Here is a 10,738-nt window from a genome sequence, read left to right as displayed (position 1 = left end):
CCCTGCACACAGGCTAGGATGGCAAAGGTGTCCAGCCAAGCCAGGCCTAAGGTGAAGAAGGAAGTCCCCCTGTGCAAATCCTTCTCTGGACACCTTGAGCTTGAGGACAGAAGCCTGAGTCCCTGTAGCAGTTTGTCCTCAACTGAAAGCAAGAAAACAACCAACCAATAATAATCAAAATGTGCCTTCAAAGCCAGATGTGACAATGTAGACTATCAAGTGAGGTGTATCTTAAATAATAGATAATACTAAATAGCCATTAGTTTTGGATATAGAAGATCCACCTTCCATTCCCTCAGCTGCATCAGATAGAGAATTTGTCCCTCTTTCCTCCAGAAGCCATGGAAAAAAAAAAAAAAAGAGATTTTCATTCCAAAATGTATGAAAACCCTCCCTAAATAGTGCTTTTCTGGCCAGTCCTAGTCAGCGATAAATGAATGACAAGGTTACATTTATAAGCTCTACTAAGCTGTACTTTTTTTAATCTGAGATTTCAACAGTTTAGATTGATCTGAGTAAAACCTGAAAAAAATCCTAGACATTTGTTGACATTTATTTTCTAAATAATATTGCTAAAAAATGTATAATTTAGCAACAAAATAGGCAGAGCTTACAAGCAAATGAAATAATAATAATGCTAAACAAACTTAGTCATGTCATACTGTAAGGCAAAGCTCTGTAACGAACTCAAAATGAAGGATGGCAGAAACACAGCAAATAGACAAGAATAACAATACCAGTACTCAACAAATACCAAATCACACATTTTTGTGTCATCTCTACCTACAAACAAAAGATGTTTACTGTGAATTCTTTTCATGCTCTGCAGATTTCATTTACACAAAGTTTTGAACCTGTTCTAGTTGGTAATCTTCTAAATGTAAGGAGATGTGGTAATTAAGATGCTTAAATGTAAAGCCATGAAATTACATGACATTCATGACATGCACCCAAGCTTTCCTGTAGGTCTCTTTCAGGTACCTTTTTAATTGTTGATACCCTGGAAACAGTGACATTTTTTAAATAGGTCAAGTAAGTTTTAACCTTAATAAATTAGAGAATTAGCATATTTATAGCATTCGATAATATTGTTCAGGTGGAGGAGCTGTCTCTCATACCCCTCTCAGGACTGACAGAGGAAAAGAAGGGTCTGCCCAGGCCACATTTGGGGGCATGTTGCCCAGGAAGCGAAAGTCACAGTGTACAAACACTGATTTACCAAAGAACAGAAAGGGAAAATGAGCTTTGGCACCTGTTTGCATCAGATTGTGTCCAGCCCTGGGAGAGGATCCCTGCTTGGGGAGAACTCTTCTAGAGGCACAAACCAGAACCTGAAAGAGCACAGCAGAACCATATCCCTGGACACCACCCACTACACCCTCAATTCCAACTCCAGGTGCGCGTGGTGCCTGGTCTCAGGCTTTGTAACCACCTGCTTTTCTCCCAGTCACATCACAGGCACTCATCCTTCTTGGACCTGGGAGCAGAGGCTGCACTGATTACAGCTGTCTGAATGCAGTGTTGCCTAGGTCTGCCTGAAAATGACCAAAGTGACTATTTTCCCACATAGCAGATCCTTAAAATTCACTATTAGAAGACACTAAAATACGCTCTAGGCCTTGGCTTAATTTAAGAGTTTGCTGCACCCTGCTCTTCCTTTAACAGAAGTGCCTTGTTTCCCTGGACAAGTTTCGGTGTGACTCACCATTTCCATAACCTCAGCCTCACATTCATGAATGCACCAAGGCTATTGAATATTTATCAGATTTTGGACGTTTTTTTTTTTCTCTCCTGAAAGATTTGCATTTAAATAAATGACAACAAAAGAGAGAGCTGAAAAGAGTCTTCTAGAACTCCCCCACATTACCTCTTTCAACTTTTGCACCATCATTGCAGCCATTGTCTACCAAATCTTCCCAGGCAGACAGAGCATATATTACTGTTGCAAAAAGAAGGATGCAGTTTAGGAACAATAATTGCAAGCGATGACATGAGTTTACAACATGCATATTGTTATGATACTTGTATATTTTTGTTATTATTAAAAAGTCTACATATTTGCTTAATCCTTCACTGAAATTAATGTTGAATTTGCCATTTATAACGTTTTTGTTATTTTATTTCATTTCTTTTTCTCTGCTGGAAAATCTGAACTCATCTTCCTTTAATTCATTTAAAATTAACTTCCTCAGCATAATCTTTTTCTATCCTCTCCTTAGGTGATAGCCACTCTTCTCACAAGAGAGTCTTCTGGCAGCATTCCCTTCCCATTTTTGGTGCAAATGCCACCAATGAGGACCTGCCACTCTTTGGTGCCAAGAGAACTGAGATGTTTCTGTTGGATTGGTTCCAACAAGGGTGAAAATCAGAGCTTCTGCATGTTCCCTCAAGCAGCAAAAAAGAAGCACCAAGCTCTCGCCTGCCTACTCTTTGCACAGGCTTTTCCTTTCCCACAGGCATCCCTGCAACACAGGGCACTGAATAAGCTCAAGACCAGAGACATGGAAACTTATGCTGCCAATAGAAATGGCTCATCAGGACACAGAGAGCTGTGTGGAAAAGCTTAGAATCCATTCTCCCTTCACCCTCACCCAGTAATGCAGAGGAAGGGAAGATGAAAGTGAAGAAGAAAAAAAGTATTAAAAAATTAATTTAAAAGAAAAGCAGTTTTGAGAGCCTGAAACTGCCTGAGGGTCTGCAAAACAGAGGCAACCTCTGCTTAGCATCTGTTAACCTCAGAGCAACAACTGAGCTCATCTTCCCATCCCTACCACTACCCAAATTCCACAGAGAAACAGACAGAAGCAACCTGAGCCTCTTTCTCCCCTCCCCATGTCCCACCTGAGGAAACCGGCACCAGTTAAAGGCAGCACCAGAAGATGGACCAGAGGCATTTGGGTGTGTGTGCCATGTACTAAGTCACGCTTGTAAACATGATTTCAATTGTGGGTTTTGCTTTTGCAAGGGATTTTTTGGCCTTGTGGTTACCATGATGTATTTAGAGGGTCAAGGACAGAGCAGCAATGACTCACAATGCCACAGCTGAGGGATATGATGTCTGTAAGAACCAGAAATCCCCTCCCTTTGCTGGTCATTTTACCAGTCGTAATGTACCTGCAGCTGCTAAACTGCACTGCAAGAATATTAAATTTTTACAGCTTCTTCATGCTGGCAATTGCAGTAATCTAGAAAGGTACTACAAAAGCTGAGAGAGAAAGGCTGGATCTATTCAGTTCCTGAGGGGGCACCATGAGAAAGTTCAGCAACTTTCAGACCATCACACTGCATTTGTTCTGGTGGCAAGTGCTAACATTGAGGGTTTTCACCCTATATATTTACTAGAACTAATCCATACCTTTGTAAACTCAGAGTAATTTCTATCCTGAGGAATAGCATCTTCTCATTCTAAATCTGCTTTAATGATCACGCCTACCCTGTTCCACTGAGACCGTTCAGAGGGAAGAGGCTCTAATCTATTTAGCTTCACGAAGGGTTTCTCTCTGACATGTGCTCTCCTAATAGACCATTTATCAGGATGAAGGGTGATCCCCAGAGAGTGCAGACAGCAGGACTGGCCTAGCCTGAGTGACAGTCTGTCCAGCAGAGATTGACTTTAATGAAGCACAGAATAAACAGGAAGATTAAGAGAGTGCGAAAATCAGTGACAAGTTTTGAGTCCACCTGGGCAGCTTACTGTGCAGCACAGATCTGTCACTGAGTTATAAATGTTATATATCTGTTTGGTTGCTAAGGATCAAACACAGCAATCCCACACACATTACAAGAGAAAGCTTTCCCCTTGAGAAAGGGTACCTGCTTTAAGCCCAGAAACACAAGCTGAGGGTGGACTGGACTCTGGCAGTTGCCCGGTCTGACCCTCTGCTCAGAGCTGGGCCAGTTTCCAGTACATTGCCCAGGGATTTTCCAAGTAATTCATTTTCAGTTGACAATCTTTTGTAAATATTCACAATGGACTTTGTTTCTGTGACAGAAATGTAGTGACAGTATGGCTGTACTGTAAGAGATCCACCTTAGCAAAATTCAGACTGTAGCATCTCCCAAAATCTTATTACTGACGATGGATAGAAGGCAGGTGTGCCTGCCAGTTAGAAACATCTACCTCAGGGTGAGATCATGTCAGCAGCTCTCTGCACTGCCTCTTAATGGAAAAACATCGACTCAGACACAGACAGTGTGTCTCTGGACAATGACTTGCATCCACAAACATCAGGCACGTAGCCCTGAGGTGTAGCCAAGGCTCATTTTTCATTGTGAAAACTGTGACTCTTAAGTCAGACATCTCCAGCATCTTCAAACTTAGTTTGTTGGACTTGGATAGAAATTCATAAATGGAGGCTGAAGCTACAAACAGAGAAAAGTTTTTCATCTAGTGATAACAAGCCTCAAATGTGGACAGGATTCTTTCTACTACACCACCTCACAGCTAGAAAAGCCCAATTACAGTGCGTGTATCTACTACCAGCATGTAAGAATCATGTTAAATGTTGTCTCTGGATGAGCTGCTGGATGCAAAGACACCACTTTGATAAAGCAAAGAAACCAATAATTTTTCTGAGAAGCTAGTCTTGAAGAGAATACACATTACTGGCAAGATACTTTACCCCCAAAAATCTGGAGTTTGAGCTCTACTATCCAGAGCAGAATTAAGTCACTATTAACTACTTTTGAATAGTTTTGCTCATGCAAGTCGAACTCTTTACTGGAACAAAGCAGAAGTTTCCAAACAGAAAAATAACTTCAATACATACTGTTGCTGCCAAATATCAGGACCACCTATAGCTTATGACTAAAGTGGCTATGTAAAACAACTTTATAGATGTAGTTCTAGAGTTCACACTGTCTAGTTTATTTCCCTGTAAAAAGTCTCTTTTTGTCTGCCAATATTCACATATGACATCCAGCCCAACAGACAATGGCTGCTCCACTGTACAGACTTCTGTATGTGTTTGTTTTTTTAAAGCACAATACATAATGTGTGAGCACAAGAAATGAAGGTGGATGTGAAACCAGTAACACAGAAGTGTTGCAGGATCCCCATCTGTCCATGCTGCAATTGTACATGGCCAACAGATGATGGCACCAAAATTCAGTCTGTTAGCAAGTGCTGCTTGGGAATTGACAAAGTGCTTGAGCAAATACATCCAAATAAATGTACTGAAATGTAGCTAATTTAAAAATGCATAAAATAGACACAACTAAGGGGAGGATGAAATGAACCTTTTACAGTAAACTTCTCCCTGTTCCCTCTCTTTGCCCACATCTCAAAATCTTTGTCTTTCAAAGTCATAGTCTGATGTCTGAGGGACCCTATGGACAGATATTCATATTAATAGCATCATCACACCTTCAGTCTTTGCTAATCTTGGTGCTATATACAGCAGTAAGAACGCTCTTAAAAACACAGGCTAACTACAGGATCAAATGCACAAGCAAGACTGTGAAGCTCAAGAATGTACTTCCAAATGCATAAATAATTTGGCTGTTAGAAGTCACAAACGTACTATCCCATCATGGATATTTCCATGAGTTTCTTCAATCTTTCTCAATCGCTCTGGTTTAAACATCATCAGTTTTGGCCAGCACTTGAAAAACCATCTGGTGTATAAATATTCATAAATTATTTCATGAGAAATACAGTCTCCTTTCACTATTTCTCAGGTAAACATCAGGTGCAGTTTTAAAGTAGAAAGAAATATATATATGCTTTAAGATTTGACAACCTGATTAGCAATAGTATTTCTAATGCTGATTACACCTTAAAGCGGGAAGGAGGCAGGTGTGAAATAACTAAACAAAGTATAACAAACAAACACTTTGGTGTTTAACAATTTACTGGGTTTAGTTATTCCAGTGATTTAATGGAAGCTCTGTTGTTTAATCTATGAGAAGTGTTTTCTGTTTGCCGTATGTTTGCAGAGCTATCATTAAAACTATAATTTTATTACTGGAATGAGCCTCAAAAATATTATGTCCCAGCATTACCTCCTGGAACCAAAGGTCAGATCAGCATTTTGTTCATGGTATTAAGCTCTCATATGCCTTGAGCAAGACAAAGAGGTCCAGTAATTCTGGAAGGCTAAAATTCCATCAACTATACTTGTTAGAACTATAATTACTAGGCTGAATTCTACAGTTCATAATAATGCTAGTGGCCACACAGTTTTAAATTTCACAAGAGGTATTTAAAATTTATAAAAATACTACAAAGCTTAATTATGGAATATGAAGAGTAAAACATTTTTTGACACCTGACACATTCATACGTTGCTATTGCCGAAATCACTGCATTGAAATTTGAAAGCTTAAAACTGAATCTTCTGTGTTTAGAAATCACTGTAAAAGCAATTTCTATAACCTGTCCATTTATCCCTGCTAGCTCATTCATTTACTGATAGGACTGTCATTTGTTGACAGGCAGTAATGAAGGTATTAGTAGCTGGTTTATCATGCTTTGTACATTTTATATACCTTTCCTCATTAAAGAATATTTTGACACATTAGAACAAGACAACATTATTCTCTATGCTTGATGCACAGGTAGCGTCTTTTTACTAGTATGTGCCTATGTTAAAAAAGAGCAAAGATTTTTATTATTAGAAACCATGCATTCTCTGCTTTTAAGTTATGTCAGGAAAAGGCTTTAGATGAGATGTCAAAATCTGGCTATTCAAATATGCAAATATGACTTTTACACCATCGAAAATAATAACAAGATTCAAAACCTACCTTTGTTATTCATGCAAAGTACGTTGCAGGGTATTTTTTTTTTAATAACTCCGAAGTTGTCTGTACTGTTCCAAAGTAAATCTGTTCTGTATAACTGATGCTCCTCCCTATATGTTGAGTATTATGCCTTGGTCACTTGCTCAGGAACAGCTTAGGAATAGTAAATGAAAAAACTGGAATGTAAATTAGGAAATACTTTGTTTCTACCAAAGATACTCTATACTCTCTGCTTAATCTGATTTTCATGGAGGGTTAATTTTAGAATGTTGCTTATTCTCCATATTTCAGACTTGGATTCATTGAAATCCTTCCTTTCCCCAACCTCCCATTGTAAAGTTCATACAGGAGTTTTTGTTAACCAGGTAAGAGAAGTATACCATATTTACACCATGTATACTGGGTTGGGCTTCTGCATGCAGCTGTGAAATGAAAAATGACAATAAGAGGGCTGGGATTAAAAGGCCAAAGTTGCACAGTTGAAATAGTTAATTACCAGTTCCCTAAGCAGCTAAAATAAAATGCCAGGGCTGACTAGAAGTGATTTTGTTCAGATGAAGTATTTTACATCTTTTCCTTGCATTACTGTTTTTATCTCACAAGAGCATAGATCAGTTACTAAACTACCAAAGTCTATCCCTGTCTTTGACAACATCTAAGTGATTAAGTACCACTTTATCACAAAAAAGTGAGCCTTGACTGATAGAAAGTAGCCTGCCTCATATACAGGCTGTAAAATCAAATATTATCATATAATCATAGAATGGTTTGGGTAGGAAGGAACCTTATGGAACATCTAGCTCCAATCCCCTGCATGGGCAGGAACACCTACCATTAGCCCAAAGCCTCATCCAGCCTGGCCTGTGGCAGTGACAATGCTGCTCAGTTTCACAGCTCTGTCTCAGACCGTTCAGCCATGCCTCCCTCAGCTCTACCAGCCATTGCACCTGAGCTATTTTCAGTTCACTCGTGCAAATATAAGGCTGGCATCCTGAGATCCCTGCACCGCACATGAACCAAGGCAAGCAAGACTGGTTCAATAGGAATCTCAATCAGACATCAGGTGAAAACACACATTAGTACATCTATTTACACATCATTTGCAGGACAAAGGTCCTGGAATTAGTAATCCTTAAAGCAATACGATACCAGCCCAATATCTGACTAAACCCTCCAGGAAAATACAATTATCAAAGCCGAAATTCCAACTAATATAAATCAAAAGAGAGGAACTGGAAGGTCAGGGAAGGAGTCTGTGACTGCTAGTAAAGCACCAGAAGTATAAATAGAATTCATTTCTCCACTCCTAGAACACAGGACAGTGATGAGGGGATAGGAAAGATGAAAATCTCAGGAGTAGCTTCAAGAAGAGGCTGCACCTTCCTGGGCACATAATAAAAAATGTCTTTTGTGTTCTAAAGAAATGCACAAGGATTATAGTGCTGTATTTATCTTTGTCCATCTTTTTAATCACAGTCAAATACCATGCTCTGTTCTTCTGGGACAAATATATGTGTGTTCATGTATCTGTTTATTTTAGTAATTTATATAGAACTAATCCAGTGGTCTGATGAGAAATGCACATTACATTTAAACGAGCAAAGGGAATAACAAAGAAAACAGACAAATCCCATTACAGGTGTCTGTGAGGAAGAGAATACTGATGTGGAGCTCCAGTTTGAGAATTTTAACAGCTGTCAAAATTAAAATGCCCCAGTGGGAATTAGAAGAGTAAAGTCTTTAACAAATCTTGCAGGTTACTGATGTTTGGCCTGTGCATCCACAGAGGGTTGAAATTAATGGAGCAAAGTTTAAACTCAGTCAGTGGTTTAGGATAATTTTGTGTTCTGGTAGAAGTCATCTTCATCATCCAGAATGAATGTCTGTCTTTTACCAAGAGAAGTCAAGTAAATGTATCATTTTCAACCTTCTGAATGCTCAGATCAATAGACACAACCAGAGGACTAGAAGTACTGTCTCACTTAAATGTAGCAAGATTTAAATTGTAAGCTACTGGGAGCTTGCTATTCACTTGCTTTAGTTACCCCACTAGAAGTGTGAGCTAGGTTCAATAACAGAACGTACAATAATGTACAATGAACTTAATTTCCATTAATTACAAACAAAACAAAATAGAGAGCCTCCTTAAGAAGAGGTATTTGTCTTGTTCACAGACATATTTGCCTTATGTTTATCCCCACTGCTATGAAACTTCTTTTCCTACCTTCACACAAGTGCTCTCCGAAGTTCCAGCATTTTGTGCAAAGAACTATGTGGCTTTCTGCAATATGAAGCACTATACTCAATATTCAAACAGAAAGTAAACACTACAGGATCCACACTACAGCAGGATTTGGGTTTCAAGATTTAGAGATGCTTGGATTTTAATGCTTGGTTAACTCGCTTCAGTATTCTAAAATACAGATGATTTTTAAAACTTCTGTAAATAATGGACACTTCAGACTGAGAGTAACAAAGAATCTTCTTTCTAGATACTTGGTAAAAAAGAATTCTGATATTGTCTTCTTCTTCTAGTTACTGAGCTATCCAAATAATTTTCAGTAAGTAAAATAAATAATTACAGGTTCCAAGAAGACATAGTGTTTATTAACAGTTTTGCAACCCATTAGAATACTCACTGTAGAACAAAATGATCCCTTCCTATACTCCCTTATCCTTAAAAGAAAAATTACAGAAATAAAAAAGTATTTTAAACAGTTGATACTAATATATTGTGAGAAAAGGAAAGAGTAGCTTTAGCTTTCTGTGCCAAGGATGATAAACTACTCCACTGGTGAAGTCCAGCCTGTTAATTGTTATTCTGAAGGTTATTCACAACTATTACAAATGAAGGGCCATTTTCAATTACTTGCAATAAAAGGGATGTTGAAAACACACATCCAGAAACAGGTGAAGAAACATCACACAGAGGAGAGGTAATTTGCACACACATATAAAATCTCACATTTAAATCCAGAAGTATCAGCACTGTTAACTGGTATTTAAAATTTGGACTATTTAAAACATAATAGAACTTTTTCCAAAATAACATGTTTTCCCAATTGTCAACCATCTAAATGAGCAAGAAAAATTGTGTCCAAGAGAGACTCTCTTCCTAGAGTCCACCTTCTGCAATGAAATCTAAACTATGGTTAAACCCATGTTTTTGGCTAACTACAATACAACACAATAGTATTTGCCTGAGCCTGCAGAATTCCAGGGATTATTAACCCTTTACTAATAAATGTGACCTTTAAATTAATTTTTTGCAGACTGAGGAAAGCAGAAAAGAAAACATTGAAGATCTAAGGTTAGAGCACTAGTCTAATTTCTGAAATGAGCTAAACCTATCCAGTGGCTGGAGCACAAGGAACACATGCTACTCATCCCAAAGCTGTCTGAAGGTTAAGTGAAAACAGGCTACATCAACTGCCATGGGGAAATCTGCTTAAGTACAGAGTGCTAGGCATGGTTTGCAGTGCGTACTCTTTCAAATGTTGCTAGAGAAATGAAGCAGTTACAACTGCATTTGAAAGAGAAAGGACCTGAGTGTAATTAGGCTTTTAAAATCTGGACATCAAATCACATCTTATTTCTCTTTGCTTAACAAACAACAATCTTATGACCTAAAATAAGCTTCTTTAAAACTCAGAACAGCAGCTATTACTCAGTGGCTGTATTGTATTATCACACTGAAAATACCATCCAATGAGGCCTTGCTGTACTTGCCCAACAAATATAAGAACCAATCCCTATCCTAAAGGGTTTGTAGTTTATATGTTATAAAGTCTAATTATAGTGTGAGCATAAACCACAAAACCTCCTACAAGTGGCAAAAATCCGAAAAATCAAGATAATTACAAGCCTTGCTCATCCTGATTTTCGAGGCTATTTTTAGAGCAGCATAGGCTGATATGCTCTGAGCTTTTTTATATTTGCATTAAGTCCTCTGTGATTCCTCCTCTGAAATGTGTGCATATGCTGAGTCCATGTG

The sequence above is a fragment of the Catharus ustulatus genome, chromosome 12 (assembly GCF_009819885.2).
Source record: "Catharus ustulatus isolate bCatUst1 chromosome 12, bCatUst1.pri.v2, whole genome shotgun sequence".
NCBI classification, from domain to species: Eukaryota; Metazoa; Chordata; class Aves; order Passeriformes; family Turdidae; genus Catharus; species Catharus ustulatus.
The sequence above is the reverse complement of the archived record's forward strand: the minus strand, read 5'-3'. Positions refer to the sequence as shown.